The 27,458-nt window shown below is 35.3% G+C and overlaps 1 protein-coding gene across 1 annotated transcript in view; it reads right to left on the bottom strand.

The window, feature by feature from the left end:
• blk (BLK proto-oncogene, Src family tyrosine kinase) overlaps window positions 1-25,881 on the bottom strand; it is a 50,906-nt gene extending 25,025 nt beyond the window's left edge. The window contains exon 1 of the mRNA XM_066707690.1: window positions 25,705-25,881. The gene's annotated coding sequence lies outside the window, so the exon portion shown is untranslated. The remainder of the gene's footprint in view (window positions 1-25,704) is intronic.
• Window positions 25,882-27,458: the final 1,577 nt, after the last annotated feature.

The raw sequence follows: 27,458 nt of genomic DNA, 5'->3' as shown, positions 1-27,458 counted from the left end.
TGAGAATGAGCTGAGTGAGAACACCAATCAAATGATACCAGACCTACTTAGATAAGAGTGGATGTGAGTTTTCACAGCTTTCCAAATAAAACTGAAAACACTAAATTCCAGTGTCAAGCAGGAGAGATTCACAGGATTGTATTGTCTTGTTTACACACATCTACAAGAAAAATACAGCAACATTAGTACATGATCTAACTATATTGAATATCCGGAATTAGTTCTAATATGTTTGTGTTTTTATGACAATGTGAATGCTAATGCTACAAGCAATGTTTTAAAAAACACAGAGTGTCTCGTCCTGGGGGAAATTTGAACTAGAAAAGGATTTTATGTATTTAAATGAATCTCACATATTTGGATATACAATAAAACAAGTCAAGAAATAGAACAACCCCGTAAATAACACACTCCCCCTTCTGAGCAGCTGATTACCTCCAGGGGTATTTACACAATCTGCATCTTATACTTTTCTTCAAAACATGCTTTCTACCAAAAGGCTGGGACCCATATCTCAGTTCCCCATAGAAGTATTCATTCTTCCCTCAAGAAAACCTCAACTATACTTAGATTAATGCCAGATTATTCACAGCTATGCATTTCTGACTGTACGTTTTGTCTTTTGCACATGAAGTGAAATATATAGTCTATATAGCCACAATGGAATATATGTACAGTAGTTTTATAGTACATATTATTGAGTAAATAGGTCTCTCTAAATCATTAATCACTGAATAGTTTAAACACATGGTAACTGTGATGAATTAAGCCCAATCATTTAATTAATTAGGTTGTGAGTGACATAATAACCAAAATACATTGTGCCTATCCAAACTGCCTGGAGTACAGCAGAGAGAAAAGCTGGCTTCAGTTTTCGACATAAAATGCAACTTTGCTAATGGATAGTCACCCATCTGCTATTTAATAGTGCATGGTTTATTTTTTCAGAAGTACACACAAATGTCTTTGAGATGTGGTTTATTGTAAAGTGACTGTACTGAAGCAATGGTGAAGAAACCAAAATGTGAAAACATGGAGCGAGGCTGCAATGACCTCTCACTGCCAGATTGAGTGGTGGCCCGGGTTTTGGTAGGGTTTCTGATATCTTGTTGGTGTGGAGGTATTTCATTAATTAGTATTTTTGCATACTTCTCACTGTGTTTGGTGTGAGATAAAGTCTTGAACTGTGTTTCATTTTCTTGTTTTTGACTAATTCAAGGACAAGCCTGATATTAATCCTCTGCTCTTGCTGGGAAAGGATCCCACAATTAAATAAACTTCAGTTTTCCCCAACAATCACTGCCTGCTTCTATGGTGTCTACCCTGGGTTTAAAGAAACTCAGTCACCATATTTCTAATATGAGCTGTAGGATCTTACAGTGCAGCGAGTGGCATCCAGAATCACAGTGCCCAGCCGCAGGCATGGTGTGAAAGCAATGGCATGTCAATGTCAGATGTTCCTCTTTACTTATCTGCATAGAGCTCCTCAGCACACCACTGAAATCTCAAAGCAATTGTGCCATGTAACTCCTTAATTCATAAACACTTTAATTAAATCATTATCTGTCCCTGTACAGCTCCAGCAAACCTCCTGTCGACATTCCTGTGTGTTTCCTGCATGCTTTCTCAGATAGAGATACGCAGAATAGTTTCCACTTGCAACACAAACACGCATATAAGACAGTATTCTCAGATATTATCAGTTAAGATGTAGCTGCATATTAGACAGACTGTATTTATAGCTATATACTACTGCTAACGGTAGTCAATGGTTTTTGTTTCCAATGTGCCCTACTGATTAGTATTGATTATGAAGAGTGTGAGGGAACCATGCATTATGTGTTGGGAGGTGTTTAAGTGTTGTTGGACAGACAGATGTTGACACAGCAATATTCTTTTAGACTCCTTTTCCGGAGCGGTGACACTTTATTTGGCCATGAACACAATAAACTACGTAATAAACTTGTTCCCTTCATGGGTCTACCTCACTTGTCAACCCCTATCTATAATGTATACCTCAGAAACCTCGATCTGGCCAGTGATCCGTCGTGGCCCAACAAAAATGAGTAAAAAGTGAAATAAATGTTAATACCTCAGTTAAGAGTGGGAAGTAATATTACAGTGCATTCATAGATAGTGGGCAGAGCAGAGAACAGCTCCTTTGCTACCCAAGGCAGTTTAACCTGTCATCCATTGTCATGACACCCAAACAGAAAATGTATAATATAATCTAAAGCACAGATATGTACAGTCAGGTCCATAAATATTTGGACAGAGACACAATTGACATCATTTTGGCTCTATACACCACCACAATGGATTTGAAACAATCAAGATGTGCTTTAAGTGTAGAATTTCATCTTTAATTCTAATCATGCATTAAATTGTGATTTTCAATACTTGGTTGCAAATCTTTTGCAGTCACTGACTGCCTGAAGTCTGGAACCCATAGACATCACCAGATGTTGGGTTTCTTCCCTGGTGATGCTCTGCCAGGCATGTACTGCAGCTGTCTTTAGTTCCTGCCTGTTCTTGGGGCATTTTGCCTTCAGCAAATTAAATGCTGCTCAATTGGATCCAGGTCAGGTGACTTGGCCATTGCAGAACATTCCACTTCTTTGTCTTAAAAAAGTCTTGGGTTGCTTTCGCAGTATGCTTCGGATCATTGTCCATCTGCACTGTGAAGCACTGTCCAATGAGTTTTGAAGCATTTGGCTGAATCTGAGCAGATAATATAGCCCTAAACACTTCAGAATTCATCCTGCTGCTTTTGTCAGCAGTCACATCATCAATAAATACAAGGGAATCAGGTCCCTTGGCAGCCATACATGCCCATGCCATAACATGCTTCACATATGAGGTGGTATGCTTCAGATCATGAGCAGTTCCTTCCCTTCTCCATAGTCTTCTCTTCCCATCATTCTGGTACAAGTTGATATTTGTCTCATCTGTCCATAGGATGTTGTTCCAGAACTGTACAGGGTTCTTTAGATGTTTTTTGGCAAACTCTAATCTGGTATTCCTGTTTTTGGGGCTTACCCAATGGTTTACATCTTGTGGCCCTCTGTATTAACCCTGGTGAAGTCTTCTCTTGATTGTTGACTTTGATACACCTACCTCCTGGAGTGTGTTCTTGATCTGGTTAACTATTGTGAAGGTGTTTTTCTTCACCAGGGAAATATTTCATCTATCATCCGCCACAGTTGTTTTCCGTGGTTTTCCGGGCCTTTTGATGTTCCTGAGCTCACCAGTGCATTCTTTCTTTTTAAGAATGTACCAAACAGTTGATTTGGCCACAGCAAATGTTTTTGCTATCTCTCTGATTGGTTTGTTTTGAAGGCAAAACTGAAGGCAAAACGCTCCAAGAACAGGTAGGAACTAAAGACAGCTGCAGTACAGGCCTGGCAGAGCATCACCAGGGAAAAAACCCAGCATCTGGTGATGTCTATGGGTTCTAGGTTGCAGGTCTTGGTTCTGCAACCAAGTGTTGAAATTTACAATTTAATTCATGATTATGTTAGTTTGTCCAAATACGTTTTAGCCCCTAAAATTGGGGTGACCACATCTACAAATGGGTGTAATTCCTATACCTTCACCCAATTTGAATGTAACTACCCTCCAATTAAAGATAAAAGTCTACACTTAAAGGTAGGGTATGCAATCTTTTCCAGAAACATTTTGTGTTATACTGGTTGAAAGTCTCTTCACATCCTGATAGCAATCAATAATTTAAGTGGTCTAAATGTATTAAAAAATATATATATTCCACCAACACATCTCTCCTCCTGGTGCTGAGACTCAGCTCTGTGTGTGCGCATGTGTCTGAAGCGAGGGCGGCTCTATGCTTTCAAAACAAGCTGCTAACTGCTGGCCTCTCAGGATTGCATACCCAGCTTTAAAGCACATCTTGATTGTTTCCTTTCAAATCCATTGTGGTGGCGTACAAAGCCAAAATGATGATAATTGTGTCACTGTCCAAATATTTATGGAACTAACTGTATGTGGAAATGTGTAGAAGATACACAATCACTCCAGAAGTGTTGATAGCCCAGCTTTTCTTACAAGATGTTTCAGATCATAATTAATGAATATGAAAATACTTGGGTCTTGTTTCTGTACCACTGAACTGAATTCACTACAGTGTACTAAATGTAACATGCTTTAATTGAAGTTTGAAAGGAATGAGACTGCATTACAGCTGTGACGCACAGACATGCCCACTGGTGTCTTTATTGTGATTCTTCAGTTAATTTCTTTCATTTTTGAATGGGAAGGTGTCAACAGCCTTCCATTGATATTTGTTAGATTTTCAATCTTGTGTGTCTAATGACAAGAATATGGAAAGGGAAGAGATTACATCTTACTGAGCTATCTCCTACGAAATATAATAATAATATTGCAGGCCTTCCTAAATATCTCAGTAAGAAATGCATTCAAAATTGTGACCAATGGGGCCTTTTCTGTAGTCAAACAGACATACACAGCTGTAGGCATAACAAATCAAACCCTTTGTTTAGAGTTCTCTTGAAAGGTTTTGGTTTTCATGCACCCTGTCTTTACAAAGTTTGCTCCAATTTAAATCTGGACTGCCACGATGGGTGCTTTTGTTATGTTTAGCCTGACAATATGTTTGCTTTCAACACCTGTTCTTAGAGCTGTGATTTCATTATGTGCTGTCCGGATGCAAAGTGAAAAGACATTTGTAAAAGAATAAAATATTGCTGTAACTGATGTATTGGAGTGCATACAATTTCATTTTTTTTTTGTTTTGTTTTCTTGGTTTTGTGTTTTGAGAAACACTATTGAACTGTCATCCCCTACTTCAGCAGAGTCCTTGACCTCATTCCGGTGCTTACTCAAGACACATCTTTTCAGACAGTACTTATAATATTAATCCTTTTAATACCCATTAGATAGCACTTCACAGAGTTTTATTATGCTTCTTGCGTTTTTGATTGTTTTCCCCCTTGCTCCCTTTCCCGTAGCCCTTGACTGTGACCCTACATCTTGACAGCACTTAGCTTTTACTGTCCAGGATGTAGGACTTCAATTACTGTACTTGCCTGTGTAAACTGGAAGTTGTAAAATGTATTATATTTTGAATTACTATGTTTTATGTAAATTGAATTTGTAATGATTGATGCCTTTACTTAACTGTATTTTTGCACTTTGTTTTGCACTTATGTTGTAAGTCGCCCTGGATAAAGGCGTCTGCCAAGAAATAAAAATAATAATAATAATAATAATAATAATAATAATAATAATAATACTTCAGCCTCCCTCAAACACCAACTGCATTGAGCTTTTCTTTAACTCCACAAAGCCATAAACTGAAGCCTAACAGCCCAACACTGCATTGGGCTGCTTTCAAGAGAAAAGGTATACTAGGGCTGTGCGATATGGCGATATGTATCGTGTGATGATAGAAAACCATCTATCATTTCATATTATGCTCTATCGTTTATACAGTTGTGTCGCAAATCCCACTCTTTACGGCAGGATTTTTTACATCATTTGGACAACAATTTGCGTTCTCCCCGGTTCTTCCACACGTGTCGGATTCAGGTAAGAAATGTGCATCACACACACAGACAGACATGGAGGAGAGTGAACTGACGCAGAATAACCACAATAACCAAGATATACTTTAATGCGCAAGCGCACACATTTCGCCCAGCTCGCGTCGCCGGGCTAAACTCAATCTGCAAGCAACCCCCACCCCCGCTAATTTAGACTGATATAATATGTATAAAAATAAATAATAATAAAGCTGGTTTGCATTTGAATAAATTGGAACGCAATGCAAACAAATGTAGAACGTTTAATTTTCTTTTGATTATGATGGTGAAGTGGTACAACAGTTTTTATTATTATTATTATTAGTATTATTATTATTATTATAACTTTTTTGTATTAGCACGTGCTGTACAGGTAAGAAGAATCGATACGCCACAGTCAGAGAAGAAATGTCCCTGTCTAGCAGATGTTAAATGCGCCACTATAATCCTGGATGTGGTAAATCTGCCTGAATCTATACCTTTTTACAGCGCATGTGTTGCGTGATTACTATTACTTGTGTTATTGTTGTTATGTGACAGTAAATCATACTGTGTATTTGTGTACATATATATCCCATAACAACATAACATACGTAATAGTAATCACACAACACTTGCACTGTATATTGTGTTGCATTCTGCATATATTTACCATGACAGCCTGCATGTGGTATTTGTTAGTTTTGCATATTTAATTAAATAAAGACTTGTTGTTTAAATGTCATTGGTCTTATTTTGTAGCTTGATTGGATAAAAACAAGAAATATCGAGATATATATATCGTGCATCACCCAAACGTAAACATATCGAGATATTATTTTTAAGTCATCGCCCAACCCGTGTACCACATTGTAATGAAACATGAAATAGATTATTGAATAAATCAAAGCTTGCTTTTCAATAGACCCCTAAATAAACATTTGATGGGTGCTAAAGCAAAGCACACAGATGCTAATCTTTAAACAAATGTGGCTGAAATTGACGTCATGGTCAATGTCAATCACCAAATGTTAAGGGCATACAATGATTATTTTCCTTGAAGAAGGCTGAACTAGCTCAAGAACTATGTATGTTATTTCGAAATGAACAAACTGCTAAATAGTTTTGGCATTCACAGAGTTGTCCTTGAGCCGTGTGGGTGACTCATATCCATTAGCTGTGACACAGTGTGCATCAGAAACTGAATAAGAAAAGTGGTTTTGCTCTTCCACAGTAATAAAAGTCCACTTTTTCAAGATAATCAGTATACACAGAAAAATGTGGCATAATGAAAAATAAATAAGCACACACAAAAAAAAAGCCTCATTGTCCAAGTCTATCAATACACTGGCCACTAAAAATGCTTTTACGATCACGTGTTCATAACCGCTTAAATCACTACTCTTTATTGTCAGTGCTCTGTGATGGCTAAAACAACATTTTTGATAGATGAGTTACAAGTGATCAATACTGTCACTTAAACCAGCAGCTCTCAATCTGGGGCTGTGCATAATATATAGAATTTACATTTTACATCTAATCTATTCTTGTTAAATTAGTGCAATCCAAAGTTTGCCATTAATCGGTAGTTAAAAAGAATGACTCTTACTTTAATTTAATTTAATTGAAACATAAATAATGCCATACGAATAACGCACTTGGTATCCCCTCAATTTGTCACACACTTTTCATCAGGAACATCACCAGGGACAATTTATCACCTATCATCACTGATAATTAATCACCAAAGTAAGTCACTGACAAAACATTGTGATCAACAAGTTTTCTGTTAGAAATCACTTCCACAATATGTCATAAGTTGTGCTAAAAACATAGTACTATAATAAATCATAAATAACAGATACAGTACATATGCAATTCAGTAGCTTTATAAATAAAATATCACTTACTGTGTTGTTTGATTTAGATCAAATATTACTTAATGTCCTACACCGTTTCCAAAACAGACTTTTATTAAATCCAGTTACAGTTACCCACTGCAGTTGTAGTCTGTTTTTCAACTCTTTAATCTCATTACTTTTTATCGATAATAGTGGTTACATGCCTGTAAGCATACTTCCTACAGAAAACTACCATACCCAGAATGCATCACTCTGTCTGTGTTTTTAAACATGGTAAGCCAAATTATCATTTAAAGATATCTTCAATTACATTTCAAGGTATCTTAAAATAACTTACATATAAATAATAAATCACTTCCTGTATGTTGGATGAGATTAACACTTCCTGTTTACTAATTCAGTTACATAGAAATGTATGAAAAAGTGAACAGAAAGTGATAATGTTGGGCTACATACAGGAAGTCATTTTCAGATATCATCAAATGATTTGCAGATATCTATACATGTATTTCAGATATCTCTAAATTAATTGCAGATATTTTAAAGTGCAGTTGAAGATATCTTCAAAACATTGAAATATATCTGTAAATATTGAAAGATATCTTGAAATGCAATTGAAGATATCTCTAAATTATATATTTACATGGGGTGCGATCACATTGAGCAGACTTTCATCATTCTGCACAGAATTTGTGCAGAATATGACCATTTATACAATAAATGCTCAGATTTTCTGCAGATTCTATGTAGGATCACTAAAGTCTGCTTGGTGACGGTGGGGGGCATGATGAAGCCCACCACATAACAGATGGGGAAATTAAATCAAACATATTGCAGGCATGACATGAAAAAGTCAAGCTGTAGATTGAAGTGAGGGGAAACATCTTGAGGGCTTCATTCAGCAGTGGATTGATATAGGCTGATGGTAAATGGTGATGATGATATGTTTAATCTCTCGGGATCCATTCAATAGCTTCCTTTGTCCATCTTTGATCTGTTCTTCTTGCAATGTGTCTGGCCCATTCTCTAACATTTTCACTCTTTCAATGTCACATATTTTAGTTATCGGATCCATTCCAATTATTTTTCAGTATCTTCTTGTGATTCCAGTTTCCAGTTTCTGTAACATTTCGCATTTAGCTACTGTCAGTGTCTTGGTGTAGGCTGTCTTTCCTATACCTTTTGGAACTCAATCCATCATGTTATATCCATTTCTGAATCCTGCTTGTTCTCTTGGTTGGGCCAAGACCAGGGTGTCTGAAAGCAATGTGTTGATATCTTTGTATAAGATGGGAATAGACTAATGGGCCTACATTTTTTTTAGCTCTTCTCTGTCTCCTTTCTTGTGAAGGAGAATGACAATTGCATTGATCCATTGATGTATGTATAGGCGTATCTCAAATATCTGTGTGACCAAACAACAGAAGTACATACAAGTAAATGTATAACGACAGCAATAGCATAGACACACTAAATTATTATATACACTTATAGTATTATATAACAGTTAGACGCATCTGTTTTCATGTTTCATCATCACATCTAAAAAAAAAAATACTGTGTACAGAATATCAGAAAGATCAAGAAAATGAAATATTTCTGCAAAGTGCAGCAACATGTAAAATCTTGCTATGACACTATCTGTCGTAGTTAACATTAAAGGAAGCTGATAAGGTGCTTAGAAGGTTCAGGATGCAGCTAGATCATTTCAGTTAAGTATTAACGTGGAAATAAAAATACAGTACTTCATACCAATCTGACCCTCTACAAATATATGTATTTTATATTGTAAAATTGAAAACCTCAATGCCAGTTTACCATTATGGCTAAGCCGGACATGTGACATACTTGTGATGATCCAATACACATTTCCCTGATTTTCAATGATTAGAGAAAGAAAAATTGTCATTGACCTGCATTCACTGGACTTAGTGGAATCAGAAAATAGAACCTGCTGACCTAATATGTTATGTGACACTATTAGATACTTTTACTCCTGCATTTGTATGTCTTTTGATGTTTTAAAAAAAAAATATGTAACATCTGGTATATGCAATCTATAATTAGATTTCTTATAATCATACTCAAATGTTATGGGTGGGGACATGAAACCACAAAACAACACACACCAGCACAGACTCCATAACATTTTGGCAAACTAAAAGCAATCACAGAAATATGGCACATGAAGAAATCAATAAGTAATTTTCACTGTTTAAATTAAATGCAGGAGGGCTAGCAAATAATGGAGTTTAATCTGTAAAAAGACACCATGGAAAAAAAAAAATTCTGTTCTGTTCTGAGTTGCTGATGCCACTATAACATTGATTTGATAGTTAAGGTAATGCCTTATCAATTGTATATTAATTATGTTATTATGTTATAAAAAGATATTTGTGCCCGGGCAGATAAATGTTAATACAGTGAGGGAAAAATGTATTTGATCCCCTGCTGATTTTGTACATTTGCCCACTGACAAAGAAATGATCAGTCTATAATTTTAATGGTAGGTGTATTTTAACAGTGAGAGACAGAATAACAACAAAAAAATCCAGAAAAACGCATTTCAAAAAAGTTATAAATTGATTTGCATGTTAATGAGGGAAATAAGTATTTGATCCCCTATCAATCAGCAAGATTTCTGGCTCCCACGTGTATTTTATACAGGTAACGAGCTGAGATTAGGAGCACTCTCTTAAACCTGTCCACAGAAGCAATCAATCAATCAGATTCCAAACTCTCCACCATGGCCAAGACCAAATAGCTGTCCAAGGATGTCAGGGACAAGATTGTAGACCTACACAAGGCTGGAATGGGCTACAAGACCATTGCCAAGCAGCTTGGTGAGAAGGTGACAACAGTTGGTGCGATTATTCGCAAATGGAAGAAACACAAAATAACTGTCAGTCTCCCTCGGTCTGGGGCTCCATGCAAGATCTCACCTCGTGGAGTTTCAATGATCATGAGAACGGTGAGGAATCAGCCCAGAACTACACAGGAGGATCTTGTTAATGATCTCAAGGCAGCTGGGACCATAGTCACCAAGAAAACAATTGGTAACACACTATGCCGTGAAGGACTGAAATCCTGCAGCGCCCGCAAGGTCCCCCTGCTCAAGAAAGCACATGTACAGGCCCATCTGAAGTTTGCCAACATCTGAATGATTCAGAGGAGAACTGGGTAAAAGTGTTGTGCTCAGATGAGACCAAAATCGAGCTCTTTGGCATCAACTCAACTCGCCGTGTTTGGAGGAGGAGGAATGACCCCAAGAACACCATCCCCACCGTCAAACATGGAGGTGGAAACATTATGCTTTGGGGGTGTTTTTCTGCTAAGGGGACAACTGCACAAATCTTGGGTGAGGACCTCCTTCCCTCAGCCAGGGCATTGAAAATGGGTCATGGATGGGTATTCCAGCATGACAATGACCCAAAACACACAGCCAAGGCAACAAAGGAGTGGCTCAAGAAGAAGCACATTAAGGTCCTGGAGTGGCCTAGCCAGTCTCCAGACCTTAATCCTATAGACATTCTGTGGAGGGAGCTGAAGGTTTGAGTTGCCAAACGTCAGCCTCGAAACCTTAATGACTTGGAGAGGATCTGCAAAGAGGAGTGGGACAAAATCCCTCCTGAGATGTGTGCAAACCTGGTGGCCAACTACAAGAAACGTCTGACCTCTGTGATTGCCAACAAGGGTTTTGCCATGAAGTACTAAGTCGAAGGGGTCAAATACTTATTTCCCTCATTAACATGCAAATCAATTTATAACTTTTTTGAAATGCGTTTTTCTGGATTTTTTTGTTGTTATTCTGTCTCTCACTGTTAAAATACACCTACCATTACAATTATAGACTGATCATTTCTTTGTCAGTGGGCAAACGTACAAAATCAGCAGGGGATCAAATACTTTTTTCCCTCACTGTAGCTTCATTGAGCATTTGTGAAGCATCTAGATTGATAATTTACATTCATTACATATCAACAAAAAGAAAATGCAATATTGCCCAAGTGAATGATCATATGGAAAATATCTTCCAAGTGCTCATATGAAAACAATGGAAAGTCTTCAGTTCCTCAACAGTTCCTCAAGCTGAATAATACTGAAGTTAAATTAAGCTATTTTGCATCATGTTCCTATACCCTTGAAAGTATAGAGAGGCATGAGAGGTTCCTATATAAGCATGTCAAAATTGGATTTGAAAAGCAAAGTAAGGAAAAGAAAAGCAGAATTTATGGGTGAACTTTTGAAACTCCTTGGCCTACTCTGAGCAGAGCAGTAAATTATTAAAGGCACAATCTAAACTGTTTGGAACTATAATGAATTGCCATGCTTCAACAACAATAAAAACTAAAAACAGTAATATCCCATGATATTCACATGACAAAACATGAGGATTGTTATCACCCCGTGGGGACTATATAAATATAAAAAAGTGATTATATTTTGGCACAGCCATTGAAGAGCTATTGAAATACACATTGAAGTGGTTTTAACAATTATTCATTTTTTATATGCTTTTGAGTATCTGTTGTTCTGCTTCCGTTAACAGATAGACAGGAGCTGAAAGATTATTGGACTTAGAAATGCCCAAAACATCTACTGTCATAGTATGGGAAAAGAACCAAGTGAAATCGTGATGGAGAATTGTGGTCTGAGATCCAAACATTAGCAGGAAACCCACTGGTCACTTCACATTGGATATCATTAATTACCTTATCATGATCCTGTGTATGTGTGAATGTATTTGATTGGATGGTTTTCCAACACTGTGCATTCTGAAAGCCATCTTTGATGTTTTTGTTACTTTCTGAAAGAGCAAGTGTAAGGTACAGGGTTACATTTATAAGTTCTGTGATATTTCCCGCACAGCTATTGTCTTCATCAACTGTATTTTATTAAGTGTGCATAACAAATCACAAAATATCACAAATAAATCACAAATAATAATAATAATAAAAATACTGTTTAACGTTTATAGTTATAATGTCTTTCGGTTTAAAGGCTACTTTGAAGAAACACTTCCCCTGTTAAAGTGTCCCAGTAAACAGGAAGCCATAAGGTCCCAATAGCACTGAACATAGATCCTAAGAGGAAGACAAATCCCATGCTCTTTAGAAGTCTTTTCTGCTATCCTGTAACTGGTGAAATGTCACATGCTGAAACATTAGTGAGCTAGCTCTCACTTTTCCTACACAGAAACAGGTCAGAAATTTGAGGTCACACTGCTTTTCTTAGAGTTCTGAATAAAAGCTAAAATACTTATGTTGCAGTTTGAATCAATTAACAGAAATGTATCTGTTTGCACTTGAAATAATATAACAGCTACTCTCCATATGGAACTCAGATGGTAAAATGTAAATGTTAAGGAAAACAATATTATATATTTTTTCCCTTCTGTAGTTATTGACATAGAGACCACATTTAAAACATAAAAAAGTGTAATACATTTGCATAATGAAATGAAATAAAACTGCTTTTAAAATGCAAACAGCCGATAACTGTCAAATTGCGGTAGGATGTGACGACCAGAGTTTGCACAATACGTAATTGTAAAAAAAACAAAATCTTGTTAACCTTTTTTAGACATCACACAAGATGTTATAATGGAAATTCAATAAATACAATGGAATAAATAATATCCATGTAATACAATTTACAAATACTTTCTTGTAATATATATATATACAAACACTTCAGATTCAGATGTCGCCATCATATTTGGTCTCTAATAATGATTAATAGCATACTATTACCCAAGGATTAATTTTTCTTAAATACTAATTCAAAGCTAATGTTCTGTTACTAAACATTATGGATTGTCATTTTGCAACCTAAACAAAATTGTTACAAAAAACAGATGTATTTGTAGTCCCAATACAGGACGTTTGTTCTTGTAATCCATTTTTGTTTTTTGTTTATACGGTTACTGTTAAGATCAGATAAATGATCTAAGGAACCTTACATTTCAAACTTGTTTTGCTGAGATCATTAAATTATTTAACTGAGAATTTAAAAATTCAAAATAGCTTTTGTCCAGAGAATTCGCCAACATAGTATTGGCTAGATTTCAGAAAGTACGCGAAACAACTACATATAACATTTAATTCATTAAATTAAACTTTCTTTCAATAGTGATACAAGATTTTTTAAAACACTTAATGAGCATACAAATTTTGAAATGTTATACATCAATAAATAAATCATAAAAAGTCATCTTAGATACTTCCAGCAACTTCAGAATTTGTCTGAAAAAATATACACGTTTGAAAAAGATGACAAAACTGTGGATTTTCACCCTATGAACTCTATATAAGGAATCTTAAAATGGGTAGAGCTAACCATACTCAATTTCTTTAATCAATCAGTGAAAAGCAAAGTAATAGAGATACTTTGAAACACAAAGGGAAATGCATGCAATGTGAAGTGTACCATAAAGAATTATGTATATTAATTACTTTGGTCACGTTATATTTAAAGTGCCATTTAAAAATAGATAAATAAACAAATACCAGTTAATAACAATGTTATACATGCATTATATACACTGACACAATTTTTTCCGATTATAAAAGCATTAACTTATATATTAATTGTATCTACCAAGGGTTACATTACTAGATTTAAAACTTGATATTGCCTGTGTGTTTATCATAAATACTAACAGTTATTCGTATTGTATATTAAATAACACTTTTAACTTAACTCACTATAATTAAAGTAAAACTTATATGAACTAACACTGAACAGCAAAATTAATCTATGTGTAAACACAATGATGTTTACCCAATCCATAACCTTCACAAATGCAGCAAGAACAAAATAAAGAATAACCGATCATTGTTTAATTAACAATTAACATCAAAATAAATACATACATGAACAGAATCATTATTGTTTAAACTAAAGCATACTTTTTATTGAAGGAAAATGAAGCAGAATTAGTATTATTCAGTCTTGGTTTTTAAATCCCCACTCTGAGTCTGAATAAGTCATTTCTGAAACTGCTCGTTGCATGCAGTTAAACCAGACTTCCTGAGGTTAATTTATCTCTCGATCTCAACCTAACAACATTTGAAATGTTAACCTTAAGAAAATATAAACCTATCAACATTTCAGTTTTTTTTTTTCAGATGTATTTATATGGGAAGCAAAAATATAAATCTTTAATATGAACAAATTAGTTTAGTTAATGAATGGGTAAGTTATCTTCTATAGTAATCTGCATTTCCATCCCAATGGCTGTGTTTAATTATAATTGGCCAGGGAGCACCCAGTAGCATACATTTCAAATCCTGAGATTTGTCCTAGTTCTCTTAGAATAAGCATTATCCCTTGTTTCTGCCTTTATTAAGAAGAAGTCACTTTACTTATAAGAAACCTACCTACATAGTTCTTTCGTCTGTTACTTCTTCTAATTCTACCAACCAGCTATACAGAATTATCCAGTCTGTATAATTATATGCAGAGCTTTGTGCATTTTCACTTAATTTTGGATATATCTACCAATGCAATGTAATGTATGCCGTCTACACAGCAAAACATTTATCTTTGTTTATGGGGTATGAATTACCACAACAAAAAAATGAAAAAACATGAATATTTTATGTTTAAGTGTTTTTTAGTTTGCTGAACATATACCAAAGAAGTAAATAAACAAATAAAGTGGCACACCGATCAAGTAATCTCTGAATCTCTCTCTCTCTCTCTCTCTCTCTCTCTCTCTCTCTCTCTCTCTCTCTATATATATATATATATATATATATATATATATATATATATATATATAGTAGTCTCCAAATATATTGAGACCATTGATTACAATACATTTACAGTAGAATTAACAAGAACATTTTAGGTTTTTAATTTAAAAAGTCAATAGCATTTTGGCATATGTATATATATACACGCCACTTCCCTGATATAATGTGGCCCTTGGGAGCCAAAAACTCTTACAGTGTCTGCAGTGTCTGCAGTAAATACATCTGTTCTACAATGGTAAAATTGTATATCCTTTCTTCAACTACAATGCTTATTATATAAGCTTACTTAAAAGATACATTGTATTAACAACACAGGTACTAAGCACTGCGAAATTTAACCATGTGGGCTCTGTTTCATCAGACATCAATGTTTGGAAAATGAGGAAAATGCTAAATTCACAGAAAACATCAGAACTTGCTTTAAATTACACATCCTTATGAGTTGTTGTAAACAAATATCTTCGTATTTTAACAAATAGGACATCTACTTGTAATATAGTTGGCTAAGTGACAAAGGGGCCCATGCCCTTTGTCACTTAGCCAACTATATTACAAGTAGATTGAACTGTTAACTATTAAATAGTGTGAAAACATTTTGTAGATAGGAGTTCTTATGGAAAGGTTAAAATTAAGTTAGAAAAGGTAAAGTAATTAATGGACTTGCAGACAAGATGCAATGAAGATCAGAGAAAGTTTACAAATGCTGTCTTTGCGATCAACAAATTCACATTTTATCAGATCATGTTTTTTCGGGGTATAGGTGTATTCCTGATACATGATTTTCAAATTTTATTTTTCAAGCTGTATTTTGTGAATCGACTTATTGTTGACATTAATAACATGGAGGAGTTTCTGTAACCGTTTAATAGGTTTACTAACTTTTCAGGAGGGGTATTTATCCTCTTCGCCATGCAAAACCAGGTTGTGTGGTTGCACGTTTTCCATTCATACACACAGTATATAACAGATAAAGGCCTGGAGGTAATGACCAGTCAAGGGTGTTGATTGTCTGTAGAATTGGATGATGACATAGAATTGTTATCTTGGCTGAAAGTCCATCTGTGACCAAGCTTGAGATTCTTAGCAAAAAGAGCAGCTGCTTTTTAGGCTAAAATATCCAGGGATATTTTGGAATCCATCACTTCTTCAGATGTAAAAACGGCACCGCTTCCAAATGGATATGACCTCCATCTAAACATAAGCTTGCCCTATTCATATTTTTGAGCTGTCAGAAGTCCAGCTACTGCAATTATTTTTCCTATAAGAACTGACACATTTAAAAGTGGAACTGCATTCCATTGTGTTAGATCAGAAAAAGGTTTCAATGACATATATATATATATATATATATATATATATATATATATATATATATATATACATATTTAGAATTTTTAATAATGTTTTAATATTTGTATTTGGTTATGGTTACGATTATGATTCCCACCTGAAGAAAAAAGTGATATAGATAATTCACCATCAGGGCCGGTGAGAAATAGACGGACTAGGTGATGGTCTAAAACGACATTTTAAAAGGGGCGGCAAATCCACCACTTCAAAGCTGCTCAGTATATTATCCTCTACTGCCCGGGAGGGTATGAACTGTATGAACTGATGCTGCCGCCCCCGCTCTCCCGGCAAGACTGAGGAGGCGCCCCCCCAACCCCCAGTGTGTGTGTGATTTGCGTTGATCAGTTCTGTTTAGTTCAATGATTATACACCCAGTAACACAGGAAGCAATAATAAAAAACATGAAAACAACAAATACATGCAATATGCCAATACAATTAAATATAATAAATTACAATAAAATGCTGTTCCACATAAAAAGTGCAATGTGCAAATATTAGTTTAGATTTCACTATGGCAATTATGGCAATTTTGCAAAGTGATGGCTGAGGGAACAAATGAGTGTTTGTATCTGTTGTTTTTTATCCTGGGTAGCCTGAAGTGGGAACCAGAGGGTAGAGAGTGGAATTCAGATCTGAAAGGGTGATCAGTCTGAGAGGATGGTCTTAGCTTTGTGCAGCACTTATTTGTCAAATAGTTCCATTGGCCTGCCCTGTTTGACCCTGATAATCTTCCCGCTCTGGCTAATAAAGCGGTTTAGTGCATTTTTCCTCTTGATATTGAGGTTACCAAACCAACAGAAAACAGAAGAGCATTGTCATTAGGGTCCTGTCAGAACAAAATGACCTCAGATTTGATGTGCTTAGTTTAAATTCTTGTGTTATGTAATATAGACCGGTTTCTTGATCACTAACAGCCATCTCCACTGAACAGTTCCCAGTGCCGCTGCTCCAAAGTGTATAATGGGACTGTACAGAGGAACATTAGCTCACCCCTGGCAAAAAGACTGGAATAGGCTGCTGGACTTTCTCCCAGCATTTTCTTTCAAATAACTTTTCAAAACTTAGTTTGCATCATGTATGCCCCACCTAAAGGCAAGTAACCAAATAGATGTATCAGATACATTCGGCCCCCAGATCCGTTCTGATCTAATAAAGTGGGTTTCCAAAAACCCTCTTCACTGATTGGGTCATTTACTTTTGCTTGAAGGCGGGTCTAAGCAGAGTGGCAGTGCAGAGAACCTTTTACAGGTTAGAATTATTTAATTACAAAATTGGGAGAAAGTATTTGCAAAGGCTTGGAAACATTGTGGAAGCAGCGATCGACTATAAGATATTTATCGTGAAACTGTGAAATATTAGTAAAATATACCATTTTATATATTTACATTTTGTAAACTGGCATTTGCATTACAGTTATCATGAACACATGCAGTACAGGCTCACATATATGATAGGTAGCTTTGTTGGTAGGACTACAGAAGAATAAGTTTTAAACTTTTCTCCAAATGCAGTCGGATAAACAAACTATTCAGGTAGAGAAATGGAATAAAAACTAAATAACAATAATAATAATAATAATAATTATATACAGTGGGGGAAAAAAGTATTTGATCCCCTGCTAATTTTGTACGTTTGCCCACTGACAAAGAAATGATCAGTCTATAATTGTAATGGTAGGTGTATCTTAACAGTGAGAGACAGAATAACAACAAAAAAATCCAGAAAAACGCATTTCAAAAAAGTTATAAATTGATTTGCATGTTAATGAGGGAAATAAGTATTTGACCCCTTCGACTTAGTACTTCATGGCAAAACCCTTGTTGGCAATCACAGAGGTCAGACGTTTCTTGTAGTTGGCCACCAGGTTTGCACACATCTCAGGAGGGATTTTGTCCCACTCCTCTTTGCAGATCCTCTCCAAGTCATTAAGGTTTCGAGGCTGACGTTTGGCAACTCAAACCTTCAGCTCCCTCCACAGAATGTCTATAGGATTAAGGTCTGGAGACTGGCTAGACCACTCCAGGACCTTAATGTGCTTCTTCTTGAGCCACTCCTTTGTTGCCTTGGCTGTGTGTTTTGGGTCATTGTCATGCTGGAATACCCATCCACGACCCATTTTCAATGCCCTGGCTGAGGGAAGGAGGTTCTCACCCAAGATTTGTGCAGTTGTCCCCTTAGCAGAAAAACACCCCCAAAGCATAATGTTTCCACCTCCATGTTAGACGGTGGGGATTGTGTTCTTGGGGTCATTCCACCTCCTCCAAACACAGCGAGTTGAGTTGATGCCAAAGAGCTCGATTTTGGTCTCATCTGACCACAACACTTTCAACCAGTTCTCCTCTGAATCATTCAGATGTTCATTGGCAAACTTCAGACGGGCCTGTACATGTGCTTTCTTGAGCAGGGGGACCTTGCGGGCGCTGCAGGTTTTCAGTCCTTCACGGCGTAGTGTGTTACCAATTGTTTTCTTGGTGACTATGGTCCCAGCTGCCTTGAGATCATTAATAAGATCCTCCCGTGTAGTTCTGGGCTGATTCCTCACCGTTCTCATGATAATTGAAACTCCACGAGGTGAGATCTTGTATGGAGCCCCAGACCGAGGGAGACTGACAGTTATTTTGTGTTTCTTCCATTTGCGAATAATCGCACCAACTGTTGTCACCTTCTCACCAAGCTGCTTGGCGATGGTCTTGTAGCCCATTCCAGCCTTGTGTAGGTCTACAATCTTGTCCCTGACATCCTTGGACAGCTCTTTGGTCTTGGCCATGGTGGAGAGTTTGGAATCTGATTGATTGATTGCTTCTGTGGACAGCTGTCTTTTATACAGGTAACGAGCGGAGATTAGGAGCACTCCCTTTAAGAGAGTGCTCCTAATCTCAGCTTGTTACATGTATAAACGACACCTGGGAGCCAGAAATCTTGCAGATTGATAGGGGATCAAATACTTATTTCCCTCATTAACAAGCAAATCAATTTATAACTTTTTTTAAATGCATTTTTCTGGATTTGTTTGCTGTTATTCTGTCTCTCACTGTTAAAATACACCTACCATTAAAATTATAGACTGATCATTTCTTTGTCAGTGGGCAAACGTACAAAATCAGCAGGGGATCAAATACTTTTTTCCCTCACTGTATATATATATATATATATATATATATATATATATATATATATATATATATATATATATATATATAAAATCTGAGTAAAACTAGAAAAAGGCATGACCACAGAAGAAAACACAGAGCACAATAATAAATGGATTTAAAAAAAACTGTTAGCACATATACACCCTGTGGCCTACGTGTATACATGCAGCATGTGTAGACTGGCCCTGTTCACCATAAATATAATAAAACCCTTAACACCAAAACATTTTTAAATATAATTTAAATTGCAAAATAAAATTGTCATATTTATTTATGAAAATAATAAGAGGAAAAATATAAAACTTGTCTTGTACAGGAGATAATATTTTTTACAGAAGCAAATTACAGCCACACAGGAAAAAAACAAGATGGAAAGATGAAAAAGCAAAGGACCGGGTTTAACGAATTTCAACATTACTTTAAATCAGGCAGTAAGTACACTTGAAAATGTTACAAATATAAGGGTGACATCAGTATCCAGCAGTAAGTAAGCGGGGGAGGTCCAGCCTTGTGCCACTGAAATAGCACAGGTTCTTCTTTTGTTTGTAATGTTAGAGTTTTACTTTCTTTGCATTTGAATCATATTCCATTATGTGTGTCCATTGAATGTACATTTTATCAATGCTTCTCTAATCTTCTATTGGCAGGTGGCAGAAAGCTGCAAGACTACACATAGCCTGTAATTTCATTATTTTCAGATTTTGTTCAACCTTTTCCATAAAAACAATCAGTAGGCTCTAGGCTTGCTCTGTTTCTACTTTTGATTAAGAAGGCTATTAATGCAATTGCATACATGCATTAATTCTTAATTGTTCTGACTGAAATCTGTTAACTTTGTTCTCAGGAGTTAATATTGTCTAGTCCATCACTAGTAGAATCAATAGAGATGCAGTTTCACTATCTGTTCATTTTAAAAGCAAAAATAAATTGGCACAGAAAAAAAAAAATCCAAATAAGTTACAGACAAAGTTCAAACAAGATAAAATATTGTGACATGAAAAACTCATTATGAGCATGTTGTGTGTGTATACTGGGTGTTTAATTGGTGGTATTCTCTCATAATAGTATGTGTTCTTTCTGGAATCATAGTGAAAAGCTAGCATGATAATTTGTTTTAAATTAAAGACTCTGCACAATATTTACACGTAACCGACTACACAAGCGCTTTGATTAGATTTGTTTACCAAATGAAGACAAATAATAAAAATCAACTTGTCAGTCTTGAAATTTTGAAAGTTGATAGTATTGATAATATAGAAAATTTTAAAATGTTGTTTTACTTCTTGCATTTAGCTTTGGTTGTTTATATATATATTAAATAAAGGATTCCAAATGTAATCTGATTACGTGACCGTTTTAGCGTAATGCATCGGATTGGATGTTATTTTGAAAACACAGTATAGGAATGCTTTTTCAGTGTGGCCCAATTGCCAGTTCTGCGCATCTATAGTTGCAGCCCAAGTAACTCCAAATTCAAGTAATGTTTCAATTTATTTACTCCCCAAGTACCCTTGTTAGCTATCAAAGCAAGTCCATATGGAGACAAGCAAACACTAAAAAAATATGAAACTGATTAAATTAACCATTAGTAATGAAAACAAGGATTCAAGCTTTTATAGTTTTAGATAACATGGAATTTTGCAGAACAAGAACAACATTATAATTAGAAATCATAGCATTGGTCTATAACTACTTCAAAATATTTAAAATGCACACAAGGTTGTAATGTATCTGTAATGTACATTAGAACAAACTAGCCATAACGCATATGGATAACACATGAATACTCATCTACTTTATTTGTTATTTGTTATTATAGTCACTGTTTAACTTTTATAAGTATAATGTATTTTGGTTACTACTAGAATGCGATCACTTATAGTATGTAAGAAATATATATTGAGCTCTAAATATTTGTCTCTCACATTATTATTATTATTATTTATTTTTTTATTTATTCTCAATAGTTCTGTCCAGTAACTGTTAGGTAACTGTCTTATTTTATAAATTTAAGATACTTATAAGATATCTAAAAGATACTTATTAGATCAATCTTATAATTAATTTCTATAAGAACTGGAAAACCAAGGACTCTGTCACACATAAGGATAATTATTTTAGTTTGAATAATTGAAAACTGCTTCCTCAGGGCTTGGACTGTTTGCCATATCATACACTGGTACACCATAGAGCGAGTTTGTGTTAAATATAATAAATCCTGGTTTTATATTTTGGAGAGGTATTGGTAATTGTAGCAAATATAAAAATAAATTCAGATAATATATTAATTTAAGTTAAAAAATTATGTTTCCTGCTCTTTCCTGTTTTATAGCAGGTGTTTCAGTGGATGATTTTCTGTCATTTGCTATTAGAATAATACCACAAAATATTGTAATATAATTTTGAAAATTATTCACAAAGATACAAATAACATGTACAGGAAGAAGTAGAAGAAGAAGAGTTTTTTTCACATATATTATTATTATTATTAGTAGTAGTAGTAGTAGTAATAGTAGTAGTAGTAGTAGTAGTAGTAGTAAATGTAGCCATTTTATTTGTTGCTGGTACCCTTATTAAATGGTTGATTGTACATACAGCAATCCCATTTGTTTCATTGCCTTTCTGAGAGATGATGAAACACATTAAAGTAACTAAAATAGATGAACTGGAAAACATGTTTCTCAAATGAGGTCGGCTTGTCAACAGCTCAGATTTGCCACAAAGTTCAGGTCAGTATTCAGTGGATAATGGGGTATAATGCTGTAACGCTACCCCAAACAAGAGTCTTATCCACAACTGGTAGACCAAGTAAGACATCTGTAAAGCCAGGAAGACTAACTGTTTGAGATATATACATCCTACAGTAGCCACAGATCTTTAGATTGATGTGGAAGATTCTGGAAAATCAGTGCTAAAGAGAACAGCATGTAAATGTTTGAACAAGGTAGGCATCCACATGGACAGCATCTAGAAGGAACACAATGAATTGCACACCTGTTATGCTATACACGTCCATTACACAGACACAATTGATTGATTATTTAATAACAGCCTAGTCTGGTATGTGGGCACTTCTATTATGACATTGGCCTACTGGATTTGGCCTGATACGCAGCCAATCAAAAGTTTGTCCCACCCACCAAGCACCCAATTGACAATACTCAATGACCACTTCTGGTTTGACAGAGGGTTCAATTTTACCATGGAGAATGGAGCAGTCCATATTGCTTCGGCCTTACAGAGCCAAGACAGAAAATACACCTGAGAGCTGTAGGCTCATTGTGCAGACACAGAGATCCCAAGGACAGAGCAAGATGGAAATATAAAAATTCCAACAGAGGAAAACAGCTGCAGATTGCCACTACAGAGTCGTGCGCTGAATCCAAAAGAAATTATGAATACAGATGTAAAAGCAGGACAGAAGGGATCTGGGACAAAGCGTCTCGGATGCATACCTGAACCTGACTCCCTTTTTTCTAGCAACAACAGGATTAAAGTCTGGGTCCAAACACACTTTCATACACACTTTCCTTACATGCTCATTTGTAAAACTTTAATTAATATTCTGACATTTTAACATTCTTGTTTCATCTTTAAAGCAATGTGTAGGAATGCTGCAATCCGCGTGTATGTGCTGCTTATTATGTTTTTCTGAGGCAACACACAAACTGCAATGACCCAGAATCTCCAAAAGTAGAGCATTTGAAATTCCTGTTTACTACACTGTACTATACATGGAGTCAGATTACATCAGTGAGCAAGCAAGAGGCCCAGTCTATTCCACCTGATATGATATGTCTATATATAAGTATTCATTGTTATTATGTGGCTTAGTATTCACTCAAAAATACAATAAATGTCAGAATATTTAATTTAAGTCTGTGATACTGACTTTCTAGCACTCAAATAGATAACAAGAACCTTAGGATATCAGTCCTCACTGTACAGTCAATCTACATATTTATTTTGTGTGAAAACCTGTCAAAACACATTTGTATTCTGGACGATTTAAATGAAAACTCTCATCATAACTTTAAATCGTATGTTTTAACATATGATATTTCATTTGATTGAACTTTCAACTGATTAACATCATTACAAACGTCTGCAAACTAAGCAAATGTTAATTACTGAATTGCATAGTTTAAGTGACGTAATGTGTTTTTCTAGTATAATGGGCCATTGCCCTGGAAGAAACATAGGTGTATATTGGATTATAATGCTATTATATTATTAGTTTAAAAAAATGAAATGGAATGCCAGGCTTGTTTAACCCTTATTGTAAGGTGGCATTACTGCTAACCAAATATTATCCATGAGGCACATTTTTTTTAGATATTTTAGAAGTAGTAGTGTTAGCTTTTTCAAAGAGTGATGACAGTAATGGACAAACAAATAGGCCTTAAGCTTTCTATTCTGTTTGCTTCTACCTTGATTGAAAATGGATTCATTAAGTGTTAACCAATTGTCAACATTATACAAAGAAAGAGGTTTCTCAGAGAGATACAGAAAGCATTGTGGATCCACTGCTTCAAAAAGCAAATCTTGATTAATTCGGTTGAGTGCCTTCAGAAGCATTCAAGGTGTAACATGTTGTATCATGGATAGAATATTTAAACAATCGAAATGGATGTGTTTTCAAAAGAAATAAAATCCAGATAGTGATTGGTACAGCATTTAAACTGAATGTTTTTTTTCCACTACATGAAACTTAAACATCTATATTATTGGTCGTTAGCCGACATGCTCATTGAGCTAGAAAATCCATGTTTCTAATAACACAAGTGTACACTGAGAGACACAACATGGCTGGTGCATCTTGTATCCATATATTGTGCTTCGTCTGCAGTTCACCAATGATATCGGCCTTTTCTTTTCTTTTTTTAACTGAACATGGGGTATGTTACTGTTATTAACAAATGAAGTCTGAAAAAACAGAAGCCTAATTTTTAAGATAACTTGCTGATCATTTTACTTTCAAAGCTTTTCTTTTGACTTATGCATTAGCTTGACACACACATTGTAATTAGTGTAATTATGCACAGACCATGTGCCGCTGTCCTTGTTTATAACTGCATCATAACTGAGCTAAAACTAGCAATAATATTATGTTGCGTATTACCTTTTATCAAAGCAATGGTCATGATGCCCCCAGCTTTATGGATATGATCTACTATGTATTATAGTGAGTGTAAAGACAAAATAGTAGTTTCTGTGTTACCGCAAGAATTAACTGAGAATTAAAAAATAAACAACAGGTAATGAAGGTTTAAGTCTTCATTTAGTTCTTTTTAGCACAGGGTCTATCAAAACTCAATACACCAATTATTGATTGGCAGGGTGATGGTATACAATTTCTATCAGAAGAGGAAATAAATCAACAAAAACAAACAAATCACAGATGTAGGATTGATATTTTTTAAATGTTCATGTTTTAAAAAGAGAATTTGAATGCTTATGGATCAAAATATTTGTATATTGGGTAGATTGTAGTGTTGAAATTACAGAAACACATATATTGGCATAAATAATGATTAAGTCAAAGGAATTTGAAAGGTGCTCTCTGACTGTGTTTCAATTAATTAATTAAGATGTAATGATTAAACTTAAACTCCTCACCAATCAGTCAACTTAGCTCAATATTCTGACTGTTGTAAAGAAGCCAAAGCCAAATACATATATCTATAAAACATTTACTACAACTATTTATTTATAAAAACAAACAAACAAACAGAATAATTATGTTTGCAGGACTATTACACAGAAAACAGAAGGTAAAAACAGAAAGGTAATACAATTATATAATTGTATCACTATAAGTCCCTTTTGGTAATATTGATATATTTATTTTATATCTATTATTTTCTTTGACAAGTGGTATATCAGGAAAGAGTAGCACAGACTTGTGAAAGATTGTAATAGAGATGCAGTCAACCTTACTTACTTACCAGATGCCCAGCCTATTCGATTCATAGAAATACACTGGTATCCTTCATAAGCCAGCCTGCTATGCTTACAGTTCAATTTAAACCCTTACTTACCTAGTGCTTGGGTGCTAATACATTTTATTTCAAAAGTGTAGAGGAACATCCAAAGAAAGCATGTCCATTAAGGTCTCTGTAAATCTGTAGTCCACTTCATATAAGATTGAGTTCAACCCAAGAAAAACTGAAACCTTCTTTTGCTGTGCAGTTTTTTCTCTCTGTATCTTCCTCTGCTCTATTTCTCTCTCTCTCTCTCTTTCTCTGTCTCGCTCTCTGTCTCTCTCTCTCTAGCTCTCTCTCTCACAAACACACACACACACACACACACACACACACACAAGAAATACTCTGTTGCCAGTTGCTGTAGCTTCCTGACGACATCTGTCTGATAGAGAACTTAAGCAATACACTTGCCCCCCATGAGACCAAGCTACAGTAAAAATAGATAAGTAAGATAAGACTGTGTATTTATTTTACTTTTATTTTTGAACCCCCACCGCCCACCACGCATTGTAAATACATATACACAAACACTGTAGCACTATTAGTACTCTGACATAGTAGCTGTTGAAGCTACAGCCTCGGAAACACAGACAGATACATGCATAGATTTGTTGTTGTTTTTTTGCAATTGATTGAAGATACACTAATGGCAGTACAATTATATTATGCTATTCATTCATTCATATCTAATTTAGTGCCGTTACTATTTCTTATCATTTAGAAGTACCAGTATGTTTTTAGTGACGTGCCTTATAGGATACAGCTCCCTTAAAGGTACATTTAACATCAGAAAGGAAATAGTATTCTTAGCAATATGGCATTGCGTCATTAATAGTGTTGTGTTATTTCCATCATATGGTCTTAGCAGAAAGTCTAGAGCAATTCAAAGTAATGTATTTTCCTTTAAAAAGGACCGTGTTTAAACATTAGTGCATTTAGGACATTACTCCAGATGAAAATGATGTTATGTTCACTATAAGTGTTGATGAATACATATTTATGTAATAATTGAAGGATTTTTTAACAGTAAAATACATTATTAAGTTATTATTTTTACATATACTACTACTACTACTACTACTACTACTACTACTACTACTACTACTACTACTACTAATAATAATAATAATAATAATAATAATAATTTAAAAACCTAAATACAAAGCCCCTACCATGTTCATATAGAAGCTTTGATATAGCACAGAATAGACAGATCAAATCATTAGCAAGGCCTAAGAAACGCTGCCTGCTGAAGCTTATGCAAAAGCTGCTGTCTGTGTGGTGAATGTGTGGCACAGACTATGCATAATCCCACTGTGTAGGATGTTCTTGCCGTTATCGGTACATTGTGTAACCTCAGATCTCAGATTCTTATTTCATCAGTATCCTTGAAGGTATGTTGAGTCGAGTCTGAGCCTTCACCTGCATACTCGCCCATCGAGAGCTCAAAGGCAATCACTGCATCTCTACACTTGCTGCAAAGCTACACTCTGACATGCTTTTTGGCACTGTTTTTGAGGAGACGGGTCACATATATGCTGCAAAACTATCAGAAGATCATTCCCTCAAGACAAGCCAATAAGCAGGAAGTTGTCTGGGCCTGGTATGGTGTCTTGTGTAGGACCAACACACAGTCCACGAGGGATGGGATCATTGGAAAAATATATCGGTTTCCTCTATGATGTTTTTTATTAGATCATAATTAACCTTTGGCGCTGGGTCTTCCACCAAGATAGTAGGTAGGAAGTGTGTGGGCATTTTACTCATCCAGTAGTCACTAATGATGAAGAAAAAGATGGGGGGATTCT

The sequence above is a fragment of the Amia ocellicauda genome, chromosome 1, assembly GCF_036373705.1.
Source record: "Amia ocellicauda isolate fAmiCal2 chromosome 1, fAmiCal2.hap1, whole genome shotgun sequence".
NCBI lineage: Eukaryota > Metazoa > Chordata > Actinopteri > Amiiformes > Amiidae > Amia > Amia ocellicauda.
Note: the sequence above shows the minus strand (reverse complement) of the source record. Positions and strands in the feature narration are given on the sequence as shown.